The sequence below is a fragment of the Theropithecus gelada genome, chromosome 10 (assembly GCF_003255815.1).
Source record: "Theropithecus gelada isolate Dixy chromosome 10, Tgel_1.0, whole genome shotgun sequence".
In the NCBI taxonomy this organism is placed as follows: domain Eukaryota; kingdom Metazoa; phylum Chordata; class Mammalia; order Primates; family Cercopithecidae; genus Theropithecus; species Theropithecus gelada.
Window position 1 is genome coordinate 67,876,033 of NC_037678.1, and position 25,052 is coordinate 67,901,084.

Genomic DNA, 25,052 nt, shown 5'->3' on the forward strand with positions numbered 1-25,052 from the left:
CCAGCGGGACTCACTGGCGAGAGAATAGCACTGGGAAGCCGACAGAGACCCACGAGATCCCAGCACTAAGCACACAGCACCCAAGCGAGCTGGCGCGCACTCCACCTCGCGCTCCCGGGGACGTCTGGTCACGTGGGCAATGCCCCGCCCCTCGAGTCCGCCCCGCCCCCTCTGGCGCTCCCTCCCTCTTTCCCTCCCTCCCCCTCCCTCCCCGGCCCGGTCCGGCCCATCCCCCTCCCCGCCGGCTCCGTGAGGCCCTGCCGGGTCGGGCTGCGGGCGGCCGGGCGCGGGTGGCCGGACAGACGGGCGCACGCGAGGACTGACGGACGGACGCACGGAGGGCGGCGGGCACGCACGGCCGGGGCCGGCGCTCCAAGGCCCGCCCGGGAGGGCTGGGGCCGCGCTCAGGTGAGACGACGGCGGCGCGGGCCCGTAAGGGGTGGGCCCGCCGGGTGTCCGCGGTCCTTGTCGGGCTGGCTTCGCGGGGAGGAGGCGCCGCCCGGGCCCGGCGCGGGAAAATGGCGCCGGGCGACCGAGTGGCACGGTCTGAGTGCGGGCCTGGCCCGGAGCCGCCCCGCCCGCCGCGCTGTGTCCCCGTCGCCATGTTGGGGAGCGGGCCCCAGGCCTGCGGGCGGGGGCGCTGGAGGGAGCGGCGGCCCGGCCGGGTGGGGAGGGTGCTGGGCGCTGGGGCCGGCGCACTGAGGGAGTGCAGGGCTGGCCGGGGTCTGCACGGGGTGGCGCTCCAGGCCCGGGGAACAGGCGGGAGCCAGTAGTGGGGTCGTGGTCAGGGTCGTAGAGAAGGAACACTGGATCCGAAAGGAACCAGGATTGGGGTCCATGGGCTGAGAGGATGGCAGGACGTGGAACTGGGTTAGGCCTTAGGCGGGATTAGAGCCCTAGTGCAGGTAGAACCTGGTGATTGGGGTGAAGGCATGGGGGCCAAGCTTAGGCTGTCAGGGCTGGAGCAGTTCTTTGCGGGGAGGGAAGGAGGTGATTGATGAGGAATGAGGGCCCTTTGGGTACAGACGCTGGTATCAGATTGGGGCAGTCCTTGGGGTACTGGGGCTGATTTGCAAAGCTGTATAACTCCCAAGGCTCTGAAGACTTACGTTCCAAGCATCCTCCACCCCCTATTGGGGGAAGCAACAGGAAAAAGGAGGTGTTTGATGAGAGAAAAGGGGGACAAAAGGGGACTGAGGTTTGGGTGCAGGAGCTGACCGGCAAAAGAGGCACAGAGAGTGGAACTGGTTGGCAAGAAAGGAAAGAACCTTTATCAACTTAGGGAATTGTGTGTGTCTTTAAAAGGAGGGACCCGGCTGTTTGGGGGCGGTCACCCAAGGTGTCTTCCCTGGAAGGGGACAGCCCACAGCTTAAGAGCAGGGTCACCTGGAGAGGTCATCCGAAAGGCGTTATTGAAGCCAGTAAAATGGTGAAGAAGAGTGAATGTATAAAAACTACAAAGGCCTGAGAGATCAAGTAAGGATTTCAAATCAGGTAGTGATTTTAGCTGAAACAGAAAGGTAAAGTTGACTTTTCAAGATCTTACAAGTTAGTAGCAGAGGGTCTACTGGAAATGGTCAGCTGCCTGCTCACTAAACACATTGCCTTAAATGAGTTTGCTAGCTGGGAGAAAGGTGTTAAGAAATGAACCATAACATTCTTGTGATGAAACTAAAAGCAAACAAACAAAAACAATAAGAAGTGAAGCGTAACAGTATATACCAGATAACTATTAAATTTGTTTTGTTCCTTTAATGACTTTGGCAATACAAAGGCTGAAGGGAATACAAAAGAGGGTAGGCAGCCAGTTATTTGGTATTTCCTGGCTCATCTCTAATTGTGCAAAGAAGTTGTCTTTGAGACCTTCTAACTTTGTAGAGTTTTAAGAGATGCTCCGGCCAGCCATAGTGGCTCATGCCTGTAATTCCAGCACTTTGGGAGGCCAAGGCGGGAGGATTGCTTGAGCCCAGGAGCTGGCAGACCCCATCTCTACAAAAAAATAAAAAAAATTAGCCACCTGATGTGGCTTGCACTTTTAGTCCCAGCCACTCAGGAGGCTGAGGTGGAAGGATCGCTTGAGCCTGGGAGGCCAAGGCTGCAATGAGCCGTGCTGTGATCGTTCCATGATATTCCAGCCTGGATTACAGAGTAAGACACTGTCTTAAAAAAAAAAAAAGAAAAAAGGAATGCTGCTTCTCTTCTAGGTGTTTACCACAAAGGGACACAAAATCCTAAAAAAGAAAAGTGAAAAATTGTAAAGACCCAGAGTCTCTATTTTGTTAATTGAAGTTGGATCATGTTAGAGAAGAATTCAAAGTTCGCATGGGCTATGGGAGAGTTCTGAAGGAAATATGCAAACTAGTCATGGAAAATAGGTCCAGGGCCCCATATAATCAAAGAGAATTAATGAACAGAAAGGTTATGAGGGCAAATATAAAATAAGATTGTCAATACCATATGTATATACCGCAACACAATTCATTTGTTCTGGGTTTTTCTTTTCTTTTTTTTTTTAATTTGTGGAGATGGGATTTCAACATGTTGCCCAGGCTGGTCTTGAGCTCCTGAGCTCAAGTGATCTGCCCACCTCGGCCTCCCAAAATGCTGGGATTACAGGCGTGAGCCACCGTGCCCAGCCTGTTCTGGGTTTTTCTAATGAAGGAAGACCTGACCTTATCTGTGCCATGGACCCCTTTCAGAATAATATTTTTTAGTTGTATAAAATAAAGTACATTGAATTATAAGGAACACCAATTATATGGAAATATAGTTTCCAAAATATACAAATCTAATATTCATTTACTTGTTTATCAGCACATTAAGAAATCAGATTTGGCCGGGCGCGGTGGCTCAAGCCTGTAATCCCAGCACTTTGGGAGGCCGAGACGGGTGGATCACGAGGTCAGAAGATCGAGACCATCCTGGCGAACACGGTGAAACCCCGTCTCTACTAAAAAATACAAAAAACTAGCCGGGCGAGATGGCGGGCGCCTGTAGTCCCAGTTACTTGGGAGGCTGAGGCAGGAGAATGGCGTAAACCCGGGAGGCGGAGCTTGCAGTGAGCTGAGATCTGGCCACTGCACTCCAGCCCGGGCGACAGAGCGAGACTCCGTCTCACAAAAAAAAAAAAAAAAAAAAAAAGATTTAGTGATGGATCCGATAATTACAATTTCAAAGACGTGATGCACATAAAGCCTACTTCAAGATTATATGCAACAACTGTAGTATGATATAAAGATATTTGAGATTTCTGTTGTTACAGAGTCATAGATACTGCTAATACTAGAATGGTATGTTACCTACACTTATATTTGAATAGAATAATAATTTTCAGTTAGAGATTAATAAAAGAGATTTTTTTTTTCCTATTCGAGTTCACAAACCCCACTGACGTCCTATCTATAGACTCCTGTCTGTGAACCCCAGGTTAAGAAACCCTCCTCCTACTACCAAGCATGTCTTCTATTCAGCAAACATTTACTGTGCCTCAAGGCATTTGCTGCATATCAAGCATTATGCTGGGCTCTGTAGATTCAGAGGTCTTTAAGGCAGAGTCACTTCACTTTGGGTATGCAGCCCTATGAGTGAAGTAGACATATGAGCAATCATAGTTCAGGATGGTCGACACCAAAGAAGAGTTATTAAACATTGTAAGGACATAGAGATGGGTGTGTCTCTGCTCAAAGAATCAGGGAAGGTGTTTTGAAGGGGTGACATTTGAGATATGTCCTGAAAGATACAGGAGTTTGCCAGTAATATAGAGAGAAGGGCCTTTCAGGTAAAGACACGTTTTCAGGGAATGTATTAATAACTGAATGTGGCTGGAGCATAGAATGTGTGTGAAAGCATGGCCAGAGATGATACTAGGAAGACCGTGTTAGGAACCTAGTTGTGAAGGACCTTGCTAAGGAGTTTGGACTGAAACCTCAGCTGAAAGAGGCATTCAAGATCTTCGAGAAGGGAAGTATGGGGTGGAGGTTTAATTTCTAGGAGATAAATGGATGTTCTTTGGAAGGAGGGTAGACCAAAGACCAGAGAGGTAATGAGGATCTGAACTAAGGCAGAGGCTGTGGGCATTGATCAGAGTTAGAATTTGCAGGTGTTGACGATTGACATTGTGAGTGGTAAAAGGGAGGAGTTTTTTAGATTTCTGGTTTGGGGTGGTGGCTGTCAAAAAAGGTTTGAAAAAGTGAAAGGAAAATGAGGGGAGAATTCTCTTCGATAATAAGGGTGAAAAGGTTTTTTTGGCAGAATAATAGAGTTACTGTCAAGTGTAGTGTAGTTTTTGGTTAAGGAAATCAGAGGTGTCAGCAGACATAAAAGACAGGCGAAAACGTGCGAAGTATCCTACCTATAGTGTAGAAATAGCACAGCTGTCTATGTCAGGGGTCAACAAACTGTGGTCCATAGGTCAAATCTGGCCCACCATCTGTTTTTGTAAATAACGTTTTATTGGAATACAGCCACACTCATTTATTTATATATTGTCCCTATCTTCTTTTATGGTACCAATAGCAGAGTTGCGTAGTCATGACAGAGATGTGTTGTGTCAGTTCACAAAGCTGGAAATACTCTTTACAATAACACTTGCCAACCCCTGTTCTATATGTCTGAGGGTTGGATGTTCAACCTCTAATTTGCCATCTAATGTCTATATGATGATGGAGAATGAATAAACGTCTTGGTTCTGGCCTTTGGGCTGGATTACCCATGCACTGTGTACCTGCAGCACAACACAGACCCCTGAATATTTATATCAGTCAGTGATGGCAAGGTCTATTGTTCTGGAGTGTACTGTGTGGTAACTGTGGTAGTGCCAGCTTTACACAGATTAGATAATGCTTGGACTTGTTTTGCTGTTTTTCTTACTGGGTTGTCTTTTACAAAATATTTCTTTATGGATTCTGATTATTAATCCTTTGTTGTTGATAGGTATTACAGATGTCATTTCCCAGTTTCTTGCTTATTTTAAATTTTTTTTTTTTTTTGAGATGACGTCTTGCTCTGTCGCCAAGGCTGGAGTGCAGTCATGCCATCTCAGCTCATTGTAACCTCCGTCTTGCAGGTTCAAGTGATTTTCTTGCCTTAGCCTCCCAAGTAGCTGGGACTACAGGCATGTGCCACCACACCTGGCTAATTTTTGTGTTTTTAGTAGAGATGAGGTTTCATCATGTTGGCCAGGCTGGTCTCAGACTCCTGACCTCAAGTGATCCACCTGTCTTGGCCTCCCAAAGTATTGAGATTACAGTTATGAGCCACTGCACCTGGCCTGTTGCTTATTAAAAAAAAATCTGTTTAAGGTGTCATTTGTTAAAAAGTTCTGAATTTTAGTGTCAACTTTATCAATCTTTTCCTTCAAGATTTGCAGTTATTCTTTGTTTTGTTTTGAGGCAGGGTCTCATTCTGTCACCAAGGCTGGTGTTCAGTGGTGCAGCCTCGGCTCACTACAGCCTCAACCTCCTGGGCTCAAGCAGCCCTCCCGCCTCAGCCTCCTGAAGCAGTTGAGATCACAGACATGCACCACTGTGCCCTACTACTTTTTGCATTTTTTGTAGAGGTGGGGTTTCGCCATGTTACCCAGGCTAGTCTCAAACTCCTGAGCTCAAGCAATCCACCCGCTTCAGCCTCCGAAAGTGCTGGGATTACAAGTGTGAGTTACTGTGCCCAGCCTGCAATTATTCTTTATATTCTGGAATCCCTCTGTTGTTTTCAATGGTCAGATCTTTAATGTATCTGGAATGGATTCTTATGTGTAGTGTAAGGTAGGGTCCAGTTTCATTTTTTTTCCCTACGTATAACCAGTGATCCCAGCATCATTTATTGAATGGGGCTTGCTTTCAAATTGTGAGCTTTTTTTGGTGGAGTCTGTCTGAGGTCCTTATTAAGTACTGCTGCTTGCAGATTGTGTGACCTTGGACAAATGAAACCTCATTGCACCTCAGCTTCCTCATCTTTAAGGATAATAGTAATAATAGTAATCTCATAGGGTTTTGTGAGGATTAAATGAGTCAATATACATAACGTGTAAAATAGTGCTTGGCATCTAGAACATGCTCAATAAATACTAGGTGTTCTTTAGCACTACTGTTCATTTCTGATTCCTCAGCACCTGGTACAGAGTAGGGGCTCACTTTGCTTAATTAAATTGTCAAATTAATTTGGTTTTCAGGTCAATCAGAATGGTTGAGAGTTGGGCTAAGTGTTGCAGGAGATGCTTCCAAGAAGCTGCTTAGTTTTAGGGGCTGCCTTAGATTATCTGCTGGGATAGAACTCTTCTCACGCCATCACTTTTGCAGAGAACTTCTGTAGCAGAGGTTGCAAACTGGCAACCTGTGGTTGGATTTGACCTGTATACATATTTTGTTTGGTTTACACAATATTTTTAATGTCTTAAAAATGTACACAGACTTCTGAGTTTCTGACTTAACCTTGAAAAATTGGAAGATCTGTGAACAGCAAGCCCATATTCACTTATAGCAGTAACTAGCTGAAACTTTTAGGTGGGATGTGTTTCCTAGTTCTCCATAGTCTGCACTGCTCTCTTGCTTTGCAGTTTATTTTTTTTATTTTTTATTTTTTTTGAGACGGAATCTGTCTCTGTCGTCCAGTCTGGAGTGCAGTGGCACGATCTCCACTCACTGCAAGCTCCGCCCCCAGGGTTCACGCCATTCTCCTGACTCAGCCTCCTATGTAGCTGGGACTACAGGCGCCCATCACCATGCCTGGCTAATTTTTTGTATTTTTAGTACAGACGGAGTTTCACAGTGTTAGCCAGGATGATCTAGATCTCCTGACCTCGTGATCCGCCTGTCTCGGCCTCCCAAAGTGTTGGGATTATAGGCGTGAGCCACTGCGCCTGGCCTGCTGTTTATTTTTATGGCCCTGTAGACATTTAATTTTCTGATTCTTACTTTACTGAGGTTTTGAATGTTGTCTCCCCCAAACCAATAAATGACATATTGGGATGGGGGAGGATGGCCATAAATTGACAGATGAATTTGTGGGCAAGTAAATACTAAAATCTATTTCTAAGGATGAGCCATACTTGATCATAATGAATAGAATGATAATTGAAATTAAAAGATGAGGTGAAATTCAGCTTAGCTCCTTGAATATTTGGGCATCCACTATGTGTTAGATACTGTATTAGAAAATTACCACATTGGTGATAGAAAATTAGCCGGCCAGCTTTATGAAATACTCTAGAAGAACTCTTTTTACTTGTAATATGGAGCTCTTATCCAAGAGAGTGGTTGGAGGAGAAAGGAAATATAGGTATTATTTTCTCAAATATTTATTGAGCCCTACCATGTATACTGGAAACTGGCTAGAACTCTGCAAGATACCAGGATGAATCTAGCCAAGGTTTGTATGCTGAGGAATGTCTGTAATGTGTTATGGAGCTGGGATACTAGAGAATAGTACCTGCAAGAGGTGGCCTGTGAATGAAACTGCCAAGAATAGTTAGTATCCTAATACTTGGAGATGAGACAGTACTGTATTTTCAGGCTGAGTGAAAGCGTAAGCACAGAGGTGGATATTTAGGAGATGGTAAAGAATCCACTTTGCTTGGAGAACAAGATTGTTTTTTTTTTTTTTTTTTTTTTTTGAGACGGAGTCTCGCTCTGCCGCCCAGGCTGGAGTGCAGTGGCCGGATCTCTGCTCACTGCAAGCTCCGCCTCCCGGGTTCACGCCATTCTCCTGCCTCAGCCTTCCGAGTAGCTGGGACTACAGGCGCCCGCCACCACGCCCGGCTAGTTTTTTGTATTTTTTAGTAGAGACGGGGTTTCACCATGTTAGCCAGGATGGTCTCGATCTCCTGACCTCGTGATCCGCCCGTCTCGGCCTCCCAAAGTGCTGGGATTACAGGCTTGAGCCACCGCGCCCGGCCGAGAACAAGATTGTTATAAGGGTGTTGTTGGACTTAAGGCTGGAAATGGAGATGAACAACAGCAACAATAATAGATAAAACCTAAAATGAATAAATAAAACTTAAAAAAATTAATAGTAGTAGTGGTTTTTTTTCCCCCAGTGTGCTTTGGGTAAGGTTTTTTTTGTTTTGTTTTGTTATATTTTGTTTTTAAATAGAACCAGGGTCTTACTCTGTTGCCCGGGCTGGAGTGCAGTGGTGTGATTATAACTCATTGCAGTCTTTAATTCCTAGACTCAAGTGATCTCCTGCCTTGGTCTCCCAAATTGCTAGGATTATAGGCGCAAGCCATATGCCTGGTCAGTGGCTCACAGTTTTTGCATGGTTACTATTTGCAAGATAATGTGCTAAGCATTTCATAAGTAGCATTTTATTTAATCCTTACAACAACCTGATGAGGTAGGCACTGGTTTTTAATCCCTTTTTACATATAAAATGAGGAAGAGAGCTAACAATTGACACAGAAAATATTTGAGTCCAGGTAGTCTAATTTCAAAGCTTGTCTTCCTAATCTCTGCATACCATACAATCAAATCATGGAAGGCTTTGAATCTCCATTTCTATTCCAAGCTGGGAAGTTTGGACTTGATTGACTAAATAGTGGAAAGTCATCGAATGTTTTTCACCAGTGATCTAATGAAAGCTGTACATTAGGAAAGGAAGCCTGATTGTGAAGTGTAGGATCGGCATGGGGAGAAAGGAGAGGTATGGAGCTAGTTTACTCTCTTACTTTTCATTAGATTGGATGGGTGCTCCTTTAGGACTGAGCTGGTGTCTGTCTCTGCCTTCCCTCTTCCCTCCCTTCGGCTCCAGTGTCTGCCTATTTTGATGTCTGTCATATTCATTTATTTTTTTAAATGTGATCTTTTTCTACCTCACCTTATTCTAAAAAGGACGTAAAGTGGCTGCCTAGGAGCTCAATAAATGTTCTGAATTAATTAGTAAATAACTAGAGTTATATTTAGATGTATACACAAATGAAATACTATGGCTTTGATGGCAGTAGTAATGCAGCCCTAGGGTTGGTCATATGCTTTATTTGATATACAAGCTCAATAAAGCAGAAGGCCAGGACCACACCTTTACCTTATGATGAATTGTGTATTCTTTGTCAGTTACAATATTCATTATCAGTTAATAAATTAACTATATCAGTTAATATTAATGAGCACCAAATTCAGAGGGTATTCATACTTTAAATAGATATTTCGGTTTGTATTTAGCATTAACCAGCTGCAACTCCCCACTCCCATACACAAAGGCAACAAAAGTTCCCATTAATCAGCTCCTTTACTGATATTGAATCTATTGAATATCAGTTCAATAGTACCCATTTATGTACATTTTCTTTTTCTTTTCTTTCTTTCTTTTTTCTTTTTTTTTTTTTTTGTGACGGAGTCTCACACTGTTGCCCAGGCTGGAATGCAGCGATGAGATCTTGGCTCACTGCAACCTTCACCTCCTGGGTTCAAGGGATTCTCCTGTCTCAGCCTTCCAAGTAGCTGGGACTATAGGTGCACACCACCACGCCCAGCTAATTTTTTTGTAGCTTTAGTAGAGACGGGGTTTCACCATATTGGTCAGGCTGGTCTCGAACTCCTGACCTTAGGTGATCTACCTGCCTTGGCCTGTCAAAGTGCTGGGATTACAGGTGTGAGCCACTGCACTGCACCCAGCTGCTTTTTTTTTTTTTTTTTTTTGAGATGGAGTCTTGCTCATTGCCCAGGCTGGAGTGCAGTGGCGCCGTCTCGGCTCACTGCAAGCTCTGCCTCCCGGGTTCACGCCATTCTCCTGTCTCAGCCTCCCGAGTAGCTGGGACTACAGGCGCCCACCACCACGCCCGGCTAATTTTTTGTATTTTTAGCAGAGACGGGGTTTCACTGTGTTAGCCGGGATGGTCTCGATCTCCTGACCTTGTGATCCACCCGCCTCGGCCTCCCAAAGTGCTGGGATTACAGGCGTGAGCCACCGCGCCCGGCATTTTTTTTTTTTTTTTTTTTTTTTTTTAATGAGACAGCGTCTCACTCCCTTGCCCAAGCTAGAGTGCAGTGGTGCAATCTTGGCTTATTACAACCTCTGCCTCCCAGGTTCAAGTGATTCTCCTGCTTCAGCCTCCCAAGTAGCTGGCTCACGCCTGTAATCCCACCACTTTAGGAGGCCAAGGTGGGTGGATCACTTGAGTTCAGGAGTTTGAGACCAGCCTGGCCAACATGGTGAAACCCCATCTCTACTAAAAATACAAAAATTAGCCAGACGTGCTGGCATGTGCGTCTAATCCCAGCTACTTGGGAGGCTGAGGCTTCCATCAGTTCTTGGTGCTCCTTGGCTTGTAGCTGCATCACTCCAATTTCTGCCTCTGTTGTCACATGACATTTTCCCTGTGTGTCTCTGTGTCCAAATTTCCCTTATAAGGACACCAGTAGGTCCCACCCTACTCCAGTAACTTCATCTTAATTGATTACATCTGCAGCAACTCCATTTCCAAAACAGGTCACATTCTGAGGTACTGAGGGTCAGGACTAACATATTTGGCAGGAGTGGGATGGGGGGCTACAATTCAACACATAACAGGTAGTGTTTGAGATAACATAGAAGCATTAAATTAAAATTTTTAAAAATGGAAGGGTAAGATTGCAACAAGTGGGGTTAAGGAGAGAGTAACCAAAAGTACATAGGAAAACGTAAGGAATATTTAGGTAATGAAATAGTCAGAAGTCTGATTTGCTGGTGTGTTGAGGAGTTGTGGAGAAGTGAAGCCAGCGTACTTTCTTGGGGCCCTGGATGGCAGGTCTAAGACATTTGAATGTTGCTGAGTGAGCAGTGTGTAGGAGCGGGATGGCACTGCAGAATTTTGAAATGGTAAATAATTGATTCAAGCTTTGAGTAACTGAGTCAAGTTTTAGAGACATTCTAATATGATCAGGTGATCATGGATAAGTAAACACCCTGTAGAAAAACAGATGGTCAATGACTTAAGACACCCAGCCTCCCCTATTTGCCTATGCCGGTAACTTTTGCCAGCACAGTAAAGAGATCTCTCTTCTGTAAAACAACAAACTTTGAGGATTTTTTTAGCCCTCTCTTCTTGGTGAGTCATCTGTGGGCATTGAGAGATAACATCAGCTTTTCAGGGTCTCCATTCAAAAGCCTCCCCATGGATATTTCAGTGTTAATTAGTCATGTCACACTTCATTTGATTTCAGACCGTTCTTCAAAATTACTTCTTTTCTTTTCTTTTTTTTTTTTTTTTTTGAGACGGAGTCTTGCTCTGTGCCCCAGGCTGGAGTGCAGTGGCGCCATCTCGGCTCACTGCAAGCTCCGCCCCCCTGGGTTCACGCCATTCTCCTGCCTCAGCCTCCCAAGTAGCTGGGACTACAGGCGCCCGCCACCTCGCCCGGCTAATTTTCTTGTATTTTTAGTAGAGACGGGGTTTCACCGTGTTAGCCAGGATGGTCTCGATCTCCTGACCTCGTGATCCGCCCGTCTCGGCCTCCCAAAGTGCTGGGATTACAGGCTTGAGCCACCACGCCCGGCTTCTTTTCCATCCTATTCTTTACCTCTTGGTTTTTCCCTGAACCTTCTTCAGTTTTCTCATAATTTTAAAAAATATTGGAAAGAATTGAAGAAAACTGAGTATTGTTTTAAAATAACAAATAGAATTGAGGAAGACTGTGTATTGTCCAGGCTAACGATGTGCTCTTTTTCTGTGTCTTTTTATTTTTAAATTATTATTATTTAAAAAAAATAGAGTCTTGCTTTGTCACCCAGGCCGGAGTGCAGTGGTATGATCATGGTTCACTGCAACCTCAACCTCTGAGGCTCGCGATCCTTTCACCTTAGTCTCCTGAGTGAACATGTGGGACTACAGGTGTTCACCACCTCACCTGGCTTTTTTTTTTTGGTGGGGGCGGTGAGGTAGAATGGGTCTTCCTATGTTGCCCAGGCCAATCTCAAACTCCTGGGCTTAAGCGATACTTCTGCCTCCCAAAGTGTTGGGATTACAGGCATGAGCCACTTGCTCAGCCTGTCTTTTTAATGGTAGGCTATGTTGGCCTTGTCCAGGATAGGACTGTATTTAAATTTTGAATACTCATTCAAATTGTGGTCAGTAATAGCCCTCAGGTGCTTTTCTTTATTTGTGCCTAGGCATTCTTCCTGATTTTATATTTGCATTGTTTATACTTCCTCTAATAGCATGTGTCCCCATGAAATTTTAAAAATTATGTTTAAGGCTGTGCACTGTGGCTCACACCTATAATCCCAGCACTTTGCAAGGCCAAGACGGGTGGATCACCTGAGGTCAGGAGTTCATGACCAGCCTGACCAACATGGTGAAACCCCATCTCTTCTAAAAATACAAAAATTAGCCTGGTGTGGTGGCACACGCCTGTAATCCCGGCTACTTGGAAGGCTCAGGCAGGAAAATTGCTTGAACCTGGGAGGCAGAGGTTGCGGTGAGCCAAGATCATGCCATAGCACTCCAGCCCATACAGTCTTTACTAGTTTAATTCATATAAAGGTTTTTTTAGTCTTTCATATAGCAATATGTTGACATACTTTTCCACACGTCTTTATATTTATCATTTTTAATGGGTATATAACAACTAAAGTTTAAAATACTCTGGTTATTTGGCATTAGGGTGATTTTCAGTTCGTTTTTATTCCTATTTTACAATTCTTTTTTTTTTTTTTTTTCCACGTGAGATGGAGTCTTACTCTGTCACCGAGGCTGGAGTGTAGTAGCGTGGTCTTAGCTCACTGCAATCCCCGCCTCCCGGGTTCAAGCAATTCTCCTACCGAAGCCTCCTGAGTAGCTAGGATTACCGGCGTGTGCCACCACGCCCGGCTAATATTTTATATTTTTAGTAGAGACGGGGTTTCACCATGTTGGCCAGGATGGTCTCCATCTCCTGACCTCATGGTCTGCCCACCTCGGCCTCCCAAAGTGCTGGGATTACAGGAGTGAACCACCACACCCAGCCCTATTTTACAATTCTAAATTGTGGTGCTGTAATATCTTTTTAGAAATCTTTTTCTTCCAGTTTTTTTCTTAGAATATATTCCCTAAAATGATTTGATTAGGTCTGAGGCTATCACTTTTTAGCCACATTGTCAGATTATTCTTTAGAACAACTACCAGTTTATAGTGCCACCAGCTACTAGTTCAGATTGAATTTCATAAATTTTTTCTTCTAGTATAATAGCAATTCTTCAGTTTTGTGGGCTTTTTTGATGTTTTAAGTGTTTTGTTAAAACTTTCAGGCCGGGCGTGGTGGCTCACGCCTGTATGCCAAGCACTTTGGGAGGCCGAGGCGGGCGGATCATGAGGTCAGGAGATCGAGACCATCCTGGCTAACACGGTGAAACCCCGTCTCTACTTAAAATACAAAAAAAAAATTAGCCGGGTGTGTGGTGGGCGCCTGTAATCCCAGCTGCTTGGGAGGCTGAGGTGGGAGAATGGCGTGAACCCAGGAGGCCAAGCTTGCAGTGAGCTGAGATCGCGCCACTGCATTCCAGCCTGGGCGACAGAGTGAGACTCCATCTCAAAAAAAAAAAAAAACTTTCAAACATACAAAAAGCCCCAGAAATAACAGTAGAGTGAACCACCCTTATACCTACCATCTATATTCAACATGTTGTCATATGCTTAATAACGTTTATTATGTTAAACCTTTTAAAAATAAAGATATGATACTATCCCTTTAATATTTTAGCACGCCATCTCCTTACAAGTAAGGATATTCTACATAAACACAATACCATTATTAACACCTAATAAAACAGTTATTTCTTAATATTATCCAACATTAAATCTTTCTCCAGTTATCTCCGAAATGAGCCTTTTTGTTTGTTTGTTTGTTTGTTTGTTTTTTAAGACAGAGTCTCGCTGTGTTGCCCAGGCTGGAGTGCAGTGGTACAATCTCAGCTTACCGCAACCTCTGCCCCGTGGGTTCAAGCGTTTCTCCTGCCTCAGCCTCCTGAGTAACTGGGATTACAGGTGCCCACCACCATGCCTGGCTAATTTTTATATTTTTAGTAGAGACAGGGTTTCACATGTTGGCCAAGTGGTCTCGAACTCCCGACCTAAAGCCATGCACCCTCCTCGGCCTCCCAATGTGTTGGGATGAGCCACCGTGCCCAGCTTGTTTTTTTTTTTTCTCTGAGACGGTGTTTTGCTCTTGTCTCCCAGGCTGGAGTGCAATGGCGCGATCTCGTCTCACTGCAGCCTCCTCCTCCTGGGTGCAAGCAATTCTCCTGCCTCAACCTCCCTAGTAGCTGGGATTATAGGGTTGCACCACCAAGCCTGGCTAATTTTATATTTTTAATAGAGACCAGGGTTTCACCACATTGGCCAGTCTGGCCTCCAACTCACGACCTCAGGTGATCTACCCACTTTGGCCTCCCAGTGTGCTGGGATTATAGGCATGAGTCACTGTGACTGGCCATAATTTAAAAATTTTTTTTTGTAGAAGTGGGGTCTCTCTGTGTTGCCCAGGCTGATCTCAAACTTGTAGCCTCAAGCAGTCTTCCTGCCTTGGCCTTCCAAAGTGCTGGGATTACAGGCGTGAGCTACCATGCATGGCCTCTTCTAGATTTTATTTCTGTTTTTGTATTATTCATTTGTAATATTATTTTCTCTTTGTTGCAAATTGGGTAGAGATTTCTTTCTTTTTTTTTTTTTTTTTTGAGACGGAGTCTTGCTCTGTCACCCAGGCTGGAGTGCAGTGGCCGGATCTCGGCTCACTGCAAGCTCCGCCTCCCGGGTTCACGCCATTCTCCTGCCTCAGCCTCCCGAGTAGCTGGGACTACAGGCACCCGCCACCTCGCCCGGCTAGTTTTTTGTAATTTTTAGTAGAGACGGGGTTTCACCGTGTTAGCCAGGATGGTCTCGATCTCCTGACCTCGTGATCCGCCCATCTCGGCCTCCCAAAGTGCTCCGATTACAGGCTTGAGCCACCGCGCCCGGCCGAGATTTATTTCTTTTTTTTTTAGCATAAATGAACCAGTTTATCTTGCCAATGAATTTCTTCTTCTGATAAAAAAAATTATATATTCTTTATTGTTTATGGGTAAGCACAATATTCCTTTTTTTTTTTTTTTTTTGAGATGGAGTCTCACTCCATCACCCAGGCTGGAGTGCAGTGGTGCAATCTTGGCTCACTGCAAGCTCCCGCCTCCCGGGTTCATGCCATTCTCCTGCCTCAGCCTCCCAAGTAGCTGGGACTACAGGTGCCTGCCACCACACCTGGCTAATTTTTATATTTTTAATAGGGAACAGGGTTTCACCGCGTTAGCCAGGATAGTCTCGATCCCCTGACCTCGTGATCTGCCCGCCTTGGCCTCCCAAAGTGCTGGGATTACAGGTGTGAGCCACCATGCCCGGCCCAATTTTTTAGTTTTTAAATGATCTCTTTTGAACTTCAAAAAAATGCTGTCCTGGCCGGGCACGGTGGCTCACACCTGTAATCCCAGCACTTTGGGAGGCTGAAGCAGGCAGATCACGAGGTCAGGAGACCATCCTGGCTAATATGGTGAAACCCCGTCCCTACTAAAAATACAAAAAAATTAGCCAGGCGTGGTGGTGGGAGCCTGTAGTCCCAGCTACTTGGGAGGCTGAGGCAGGAGAATGGCATGAACCTGGGAGTCGGAGCTTGCAGTGAGCTGAGATCACACCACTGCACTCGAGCCTGGCAACAGAGCAACACTCTGTCTCAAAAAAAGAAAAAAATGCTATCCTAATTGCACCAAATCATTTGAATGCTCTCTCTCTGTTTGAAAATACTGGTACATCCACGTAATACTGTTCCATCTGGAGGTTTGCTAAGCATAGTCAGTGTATTCATCTGGGTTATGAATAATGATGAAATGGTAGCTGCAAGACCTGAAGGCTGGTCTTAGGGCTTCAGTATTTGATTTAAAAGGTGACAGTTGGCCGGTCGCAGTGGCTCATGGCTATAATCCCAGCACTTTGGGAGGCTGAGGCGGGTGGGTTGCCTGAGGTCGGGAGTTCGAGACCAGCCTGGCCAAATGGTGAGACCCTGTCTCTACTAAAAATACAAAATTAGTTGGGTGCAGTGGCATGTGCCTGTAATCCCAGCTACTCAGGAGGCTGAGGTAGGATAATCGTTTGAACCTAGGAGGTGGAGGTTGCAGTGAGCTGAGATCGCGCCACTACACTCTAGCCTGGGTGACAGAGCAAGACTCTGTCTCAAAAAAAAAAAAAAAAAGCAACAATTACAAGAGCATAAAGCAAAGCAAAACAAAAATCCTGACAGCGTTGTCATTATGAACATATTAAGATAAGGGAGAAGAAACACTGGTTAATTCTGAGAATGATGGCCTAAGGACTTCCCTGACTAGAACCTAGATGGCATGATTTAATTCTTGTCATAGAGAAACTTAACAGAAGCAGAAAGACTTCTTTAAGTTGTCTTTCATCAGTGTCTTATGGCAAGACAACATTCATTATATAACATATGAAATGACTTTCCTACTTCTAAGAGACTTTGGACAAATTGTTCACTTGAGCCTTGATTTTTCTGTTTGTTCCTTGAAGGTATTGGACCAGATTATTGCTAAGCTCTGGTTCTTAACTCTGCTCAGGTTCTCCAGTTATTTTTAGGGAATATTAAAAATTGTTTTGTGGATGTTGTAGAATTTGGTCAGTTTCTCACTGTCATTTGTATATTTAGATCATGGATTAGAAGATTGATGCTCCTAACCTGTGTTGTTTTTTGACTATAGCTTTATTATGATTGAGAGTGTGGTGGTGTTCATAATTAGAACATGGTATATAAAGTAGTTTTCTCTATATTTTATTTTATGTGCCTACTGTGGTATGTAACAAGATGGGAAAAATCTCATTGAGCTTCTGACTTACAGTTTATAATATGTTTATTATATGTGTTGGAATGAGTGGTTTTGGAAATCTCAAGTTTCATGTTTTACTAATTTATCTTTTGTTTCTTGTACTAAGAAGTTAGGATTGAAGTTTAAAAATTAATGTTAATATTCCCTAATCCCTTAAATAGTCTATTATCCCTACCAAGAGCAAACCAGGGTTGTTGTATTGAAATGCCGGTCGCCTTGACAGGCATTTTGTTGATCCCTTCAGAGCACTAAGTTTCTCTGATTTGGCTGGAGGGCTGTACAGATTTTCCCTTGGGAGCCCCAGATCTGAGAATAGGAAGCTAGGAAGCATGAAATAATTGCGTTTTTTTTGTTTTTTCTTTTTGTTTTTTTTGTTTTGTTTTTTAAGATGGAGTCTCCCTCTGTTGCCATGCTGGAGTGCAGTGGCGCGATCTCGGCTTATTGTAACCTCTGCCTCCTGGGTTCAAGAGATTCTCCTGCCTCAGCCTCCCAAGTAGCTGGGACTACAGGCACATGCCACCATGCCCAGCTAATTTTTTTTTTTTGTATTTTTAGTAGAGACGGGGTTTCACCATGTTGGCCAGGCTGGTCTCGATCTCTTGACCTTGTGATCCTCCTGCCTCGGCCTCCCAAAGTGCTGGGATTACAGGTGTGAGCCACCACGCCTGGCCAGCATGAAACAATTTTGTAAGTATCTCATGAAAGGGTTGGCCGGGCGCGGTGGCTCAAGCCTGTAATCCCAGCACTTTGGGAGGCCGAGACGGGCGGATCACGAGGTCAGGAGATCGAGACCATCCTGGCTAACACGGTGAAACCCCGTCTCTACTAAAAATACAAAAACTTAGCCGGGCGTGGCGGCGGGCGCCTGTAGTCCCAGCTACTCGGGAGGCTGAGGCAGGAGAATGGCGTGAACCCGGGAGGCGGAGCTTGCAGTGAGCTGAGATCCGGCCACTGCACTCCAGCCTGGGTGACAGAGCGAGACTCCGTCTCAAAAAAAAAAAAAAAAAGAAAAAAAAAAAAAAAGAAAGGGTATAGGAAGGATGAAATTGGATCTTAATAGTTATGCCTAGGCAAATCGTCTTTAACAGTGGGCATTTAACTGTTTGTTTAGACACTTTAACAATGTCTTATAAGTTATATCCTGAAACATTTAAGGTTATGTGGTTACAAGGCCAACTTAATTTTTTAAGTACTATAAGTGTAATATTCGGATTGAGGCATTCATGAAATAATGTTGTTTCAATTAACTTCAGGAACAGCAAAGTGCCTAGCAGAGTGCTAGTAGGTCGTTGGTAAAGGGTAGTTAGATAAATGCGTCCATCGAAAGTTTTCAAATTACAGTAGATTAGAAATTAAGAGAGACTTCTGTTACATATTGAGAGATCCATATTTGCCATAAAAATAACTCATGTCTGTAAATCTGAAATTGTTTCATAATATAAAGTTTTTAAAATGCATGGAGGAGTCTCATGATGATAAAGAATCAACAATGTTATTATTAGCCAACTGAGAGGGAGAGGTTGTTGCACCTAGACAACAAATCAGAGGTTTGCGTTTGATACAAGCTGAAGAATATGCTTGTATTTATGAAGCAGGTGCCAGAGGAATTCTAGTATTTTTATTTTACAAAGCTACTTTGAACATATTTGAATAGAGATAATCATTTGTAAAATGCATTTTTAAAGAGTGTGTGTGTGTGTATATATATATATTTGTTGTTGTTGTTGTTGTTGTTTTTTTTTTTTTTGAGACGGAGCCTCACTGTGTCTCCCAGGCTGGAGTGCAGTGGCGTGATCTCGGCTCACTGCAAGCTCCGCCTCCCGGGTTCACGCCATTCTCCTGCCTCAGCCTCCCAAGTAGCTGGGACTACAGGCGCCCGCCACCGTGCCCGGCTAATTTTTTGTATTTTTAGTAGAGACGGGATTTCACCATGTTAGCCAGGATAGTCTCGATCTCCTGACCTTGTGATCCACCCGCCTCGGCCTCCCAAAGTGCTGGGATTACAGGCTTGAGCCACCGCGCCCGGCCGTTGTTGTTGTTTTTAAATAGTCCTTGATTTTTCTTAAATCTGGAAGAAACCTGAGATTCTTTTTAGTCCTGGCTCTGGTGTTCTATCCTCTCATTTTTTTTTTTTTTGAGACGGAGTCTCGCTCTGTTGCCCAGGCTGGAGTGCAGTGCTGCGATCTCGGCTCACTGCAAGCTCTGCCTCCCGGGCTCACACCGTTCTCCTGCCTCAGCCTCCTGAGTAGCTGGGACTACAGGCGCCCATCACCACGCCCGGCTAATTTTTTTTTTGTTTTTTTTTCAGTAGAGACGGGGTTTCACTGTGTTAGCCAGGATGGTCTCGATCTCCTGACCTCGTGATCCACCCGCCTCGGCCTCCCAAAGTGCTGGAATTACAGGCGTGAGCCACCGCGCCCGGCCCCATCCTCTCATTTTAACACTCTTAGACCCAGAGAGATTATGTCCTGCCCTAAATCATAAAACAACTTTATGGGACAGCACTCTGCCATGCTCAGCCTAGCCCTCTTTCGATTCTATTACCCTATATTTTGATATCAAAAATAATGCTAGTCTATCTGAACAGGTACACAGTTCATTTTACTAATAGTTGGTACTAATAGTTTGACATGTGTCTACATTGAAAGCATTTAAAAAAGGATATCGAGGTTAAGAAATGGTTGCATGGGGCCGGGCGCGGTGGCTCAAGCCTGTAATCCCAGCACTTTGGGAGGCCGAGGCGGGTGGATCACAAGGTCAGGAGATCGAGACTATCCTGGCTAACATGGTGAAACCCCGTCTCTACTAAAAATACAAAAAACTAGCCGGGCGCGGTAGCGGGCGCCTGTAGTCCCAGCTACTTGGGAGGCTGAGGCGGGAGAATGGCGTGAACCCGGGGGGCGGAGCTTGCAGTGAGCCGAGATCGCGCCACTGCACTCCAGCCTGGGAGACACAGTGAGACTCCGTCTCAAAAAAAAAAAAAAAAAAAAGAAATGGTTGCATGGGCATTAGGCTTTATTTAATTTCCTCATATGGATGGTACAACAGCTTCAACAGTGCACAGTTATAAAGCCAGGACATGTGTTTTCTATTTACTTTTTTGCAGTTCTCACTTGTAATAATTTTTTTTTCAGAGTCTAAGTAGGAAACTAAATGTTTAATTAAAAAGTATAATAATATCAACATATTTACAATTTATAACAGAAAGAGTAGGAAAGGGATATGAAGGACTTCATTTGTAGCTAACTGCATCTGTGACCTAGGGCAAGTCATGTAACCTTGACTCTTTCTGATACCTGCTTACTTAGAATCTTTCAGAGATTCTGCCCAGGACAAATGTATCTATTGTAAAAATGTGTTAATTGATGTGTAACATACAAAGAAAAGCATACAAATTATAAGGTTAATGAATTATAAAATTAACACACTTGTGTAACCACTACCGTGGTATTTCAAAAGTATATTGAGCCTCTTTGATGATTATAAGCTTTCCTTAATAGAAGCCACTGGACTAGAGATTGTAAATAGGTCATCTGTCTTTTACAACTCTTTTTTTTTTTTGAGACAGTCTCGCTCTGTCACCCAGGCTGGAGTGCAGTGGTGCAATCTCAGCTCACTGCAACCTCTGCCTCCCAGGTTCAAGCGATTCTCCTGCCTCAGCCTCCGGAGTAGCTGTGACTACAGGAGTGCGCCACCATGCCTGGCTAATTTTTTTATTTTTAGTAGAGATGGGGTTTCACCATGTTGGTCAGGCTGGTCTCGAACTCCTTACCTCAGGTGATCCACCCACTTCGGCTTCCCAAAGTGCTGGGATTACAGGCATGACCCATAGCACCTGGCCTTTTACAACTTTTTCTAGAGTAAAATTAGCAGAAACAGTGGTAGAGAGAAGGAATTTGGTCAATCACAAAAATTTATTTTGAATAGGTTTATTGGGTTTATATTTAGTCTTTTCTTCTGATGTTTCTCTTCTTCCTCTTGCCCTTTTTCCTTTTTGTCTAGGTCCTGGGAGGAATGGAAAGGGGTCCTACTGACTAACTTTTCTGGGAGTGGTCAGAGGGTTCTTAAGCAGGTCTGTTGATTCTGTAGGATACGTGAAATTCAATTTTAAAAGGCCTAATTTTAACTTAAAGGATTGGATTACAAATAGACTTTACTTTTTAAAAAGGAAGCATTTTGATCCTAATGTCCATAGGGTATTTTACTTTGGCAAGCTGCATTTGGTGTGTGGGTTGAATCAAAACTGACTAAATTACATAAGATCTGCTTAATAAAAAAGCGTTTGAGTCAGTCTTATTAGTTTTGTTGAATACACGTAATATGGCAGAATTCTTTATTGGTTCCATGAAAAGTACCAAGAAAAGATGAAAAGGTGAATTTCTCCGTTGTCCATAATTCTGGAGGCGAATGGAGGCATGGATAAATCCAAAAAGGAAAATAAGCATTTATTTGGCCTTCTCTCTGATGTTTTCAGAATTCATAACATTGCAGGGGGAAATCAAGGCTACCTTACAATCTCAGAGAAGGGCAGGTGTATATAGTTGTTTTCATTCAGCTGCCTCTCTCTCTGTCATCTTGAATTAACTTTTTCTTGATCACACAGATAAAACTCTAGCTCAGTGATTTCCCAAACCTGTCTTCACATTGAAATCACCTGTGGAGCTTGGACAACTGATGCCTTTGTCTCTTTCCCTTCCCCAGCAGATTGTGATTTAATTGCCCTGAGAGTATGGCCTGGACTTTGGAATTTTTAAAAGATCCGAAGATGATCTAAAGTGCAGACAAGGCTGGACGCCATGGCTCACGCCTGTAATCCCAGCACTTTGGGAGGCCAAGGCAGGCCTGAGGTCAGGAGTTCAAGACCAGCCTGACCAACATGGAGAAACCCCGTCTCTACTAAAAATACAAAATTAGCCAGGCATGGTGGTACATGCCTTTACTCCCAGCTACTCGGGAGGCTGAGGCAAGAGAATCGCTTGAACCCGGGAGGCAGAGGTAGCAGTGAGCCAAGATCGTACCATTGCACTCTCGCCTGAGCAACAAGAGTGAAACTCTTAGTCAAAAAAAAAAAAAAAAAAAAAGTGCAGACAACTTTGGGAACCACTGCTAGCTAAAGCAGAACTGGCCACTATGTGATCTGTGACTTTTTTCCCCCCATAAATATTTGGATAAATATTTATAAATAAAGGGAAAAATATTTTGATTTAAGAATCCTGGCTGGGCACAGTTCCAGCACTGTGATTTGATTTAAGAATCCTTAAATCCTTAAATTTGATTTAAGAATCCTGGCTGGGCAGAGTTCCAGGGAAGGTAGGGCAGGAGGATCGTTTGAGGCCAGGAGTCAGAGACCAGCCTGGGCAACATAGCAAGAATAGCAAGGCACTATTTCTTGGTTGTTTTTTTTTTTTTCCTCGATACAGAGTCTGGCTCTGTTGCCAGGCTGGAGTGCAGTGGTGCCATCTTGGCTCACTACAACCTCCGCCTCCTGGGTTCAAGTGATTCTCATGCCTCAGCCTCCAGAGTAGCTGGGACTACAGGCGCCTGACACCACACCCGGCTAATTTTTGTATTTTTAGTGGAGACAGGGTTTCACCATGTTGGCCAAGATGATCTCGAACTCCTGACTTCATGTGCTCTACCCTCCTCGGCCTCCCAAAGTGCTGGGATTACAGACGTGAGCCACCAGGCCCCGCCAGCAAGACACCGTTTCTACAAAAAAATAAAAACTAAAAAAAAAGGCAGGGCACAGTGGCTCACGCCTGTAATCTCAGCACTTTGGGAGGCCAAGGAGGGAGGATCATGAGGTCAGGAGATTGAGATAATCCTGGGTAACACGGTGAAACCCTGTCTCTATTAAAAATACAAAAAATTAGCCAGGCGTGGTGTCAGACACCTGTAGTCCCAGCTACTGGGGGGTCGGGGGTGGTGGTGCTGAGGCAGGAGAATGGTATGAACCAGGAGGCGGAGCTTGCTGTGAGCTGAGATCGCACCACTGCACTCCAACCTGGGCAACAGAGCGAGACTCTGTCTCAAAAAATAAAAAAATAAAAAAGGAAATTGCCAGGCAGTTTATTCAGCAGGATTTCCATGTAGGGTACATTAGTTATTTATTGTTGTGTAACAGATTACCACAAATTTAGCAGTTTAAAACAACATATATTTTTATTATGGCATGAGTGTCCATGGATCAGGAATCGGCATAGCTTAGATGTCTTCTGTTTCAGGGTCTCTCACAGGAGGTAGTCAAGGTGTCAGCCAGGGCTGGTGTCTCATCTTAGCGCTTGGCTGAGGAAGAATCTGTTTCCAAACTAACTTGGTTGGTGACAGAATTCTCTTCCTGAAGGGATGTTGAATTGAGGGGCTTGATTTCTCACTGGCTGATGGCTGAAGGCTGCTCTGAATTCCTTTCCATGTAGCTTCTTCAACATCACAGAGCTGAGAAGGGAATAGCAAGTCTCCTAGGAAGATGGAAGTCACAATTTTTTTATAATCATGGAGTGGCATCTATCACATTTGCCATAGTCTGTTAGTTAGAAGCAAATCATTAGGACAGTCCATACTCAGACAGAAGAGATTATACAAAAGCATGAACACCAGGAGGCTGGAGTAATTGGTGGCCATTTTACAAGTCTGTCTACCACAGACTTCTTTAGAAAAAACAATCCTGTAATTTGTATGGCAGGCACCACAAAAGACCTTGAGTAGTCAAAGCAATCCTGAGCAAAAAGAGCAAAGCTGGAGGCAGTACACTTCTTGACTTGAAAGTATACAAAACTATTGTAACCAAAAACAGCGTGGCACTGGCATAAAAACAGACACATAGAGCAATGAAACACCATAGAGAACCGAGAAATAAATCCACACATTTACAGCCAAGGGATTTTCAACGGAGACACCCAAAACACACATTGATAAAAAGACAGTCTCTTCAATGAATGTGCGGAGAAAACTGGATAGCCACATGGAGAATGAAACTAGACCCCTCTCTCTCACCATATACAAAAATCAACTCAAAATGAGCTAAAGACTTAAATGTAAGACCTGAAACTATGAAACCACTAAAAGAAAACATAGAGGAAACACTTCAGGACATTGGTCTGCGGAAAGATTTTATAGATAAGACCTTAAAAGCACAGGCAACAAAAACAAAAGTTGACAAATAGGATTATATCCAATTAAGAAAGCTTCTGCACAGCAAAGGAAACAGTGGAGATAACCTGCAGAAAGGGAGAAAATATTTGCAGACTATTCATTTGACAAGGGATTAATATCTGGAATAAACAAGGAACTGAAATATTTCAACAGCAGAAAAACAGTCTGATTTTAAAATTGGGTACTTGATCTGAATAGACATTTCTCCAAAGAAAATGTAAAATTGTCAACCAGTATATGAAAATCTGCTTAACGTCACTCATCATCTAGAAATGTAAATCAAAACCATAATGACATACTATTTCACCCCACTTAAAATAGTGGCTATTACCAAAAAGATGGAGAAAAGGGAACTACTATATACTGTTGATGGGAATGTAAATTAGTACAGCCATTGTGGAAAATAGTTATGGCAGTTCCTCAAAAAGCTAAAAAGTCACTGGACCGGGCACAGTGGCTCACACCTGTAATCCCAGCACTTTGGGAGGCCAAGGCAAGTGGATCACAAGGTCGGGAGTTTGAGACTAGCCTGGCCAAGATGATGAAACCCCATCTCTACTAAAAATACAAAATTTTGCTGGGCACAGTGGCGAGCGCCTGTAATCCCAGCTACTCGGGAGGCTGAGGCAGGAGAACCTCTTGAACCTGGGAAGTGGAGGTTGCAGTGAGCCGAGATCACGCCACTGTGCTCTAGCCTGGGGCCTGGGCAACAGAGCAAGACTCTGTCTCAAAAAAAAAGCTAAGAAGAGAACTACCATATGATCCAGCAATCCTGCTAATAGGTATATATTCAAAGGAAAGGAAATCAGTATGTCGAAGAGACATCTGCATTCTCATGTTTATTGCAGCACTGTTCACAACAGCCAAGATAGAGAATCAACCTGTGTCCATCAGTACATGGCTAGATAAAGAAAATGTGGTATATATACACAGTGGAATACTATTCAGCCATAAAAGAATGAAATCTTGTTATTTGTAGCAACAGGCATCAGCCTGGAGGACATTATGTTAAGTGAAATAAGCCAGGCACAGAAAGGTAAATGCCATATGTTCTTATATGTGGAAGCTAAAAAAGTTGATCGCAATAGAAGTAGAGAGT

At 44.1% G+C, this 25,052-nt stretch overlaps 1 protein-coding gene across 1 annotated transcript in view; it reads left to right on the plus strand.

The window, feature by feature from the left end:
- Positions 1 to 230: 230 nt before the first annotated feature.
- NCOA6 (nuclear receptor coactivator 6) overlaps positions 231 to 25,052 on the plus strand; it is a 120,021-nt gene continuing 95,199 nt past the window's right edge. The window contains exon 1 of the mRNA XM_025398598.1: positions 231 to 408. The gene's annotated coding sequence lies outside the window, so the exon portion shown is untranslated. The remainder of the gene's footprint in view (positions 409 to 25,052) is intronic.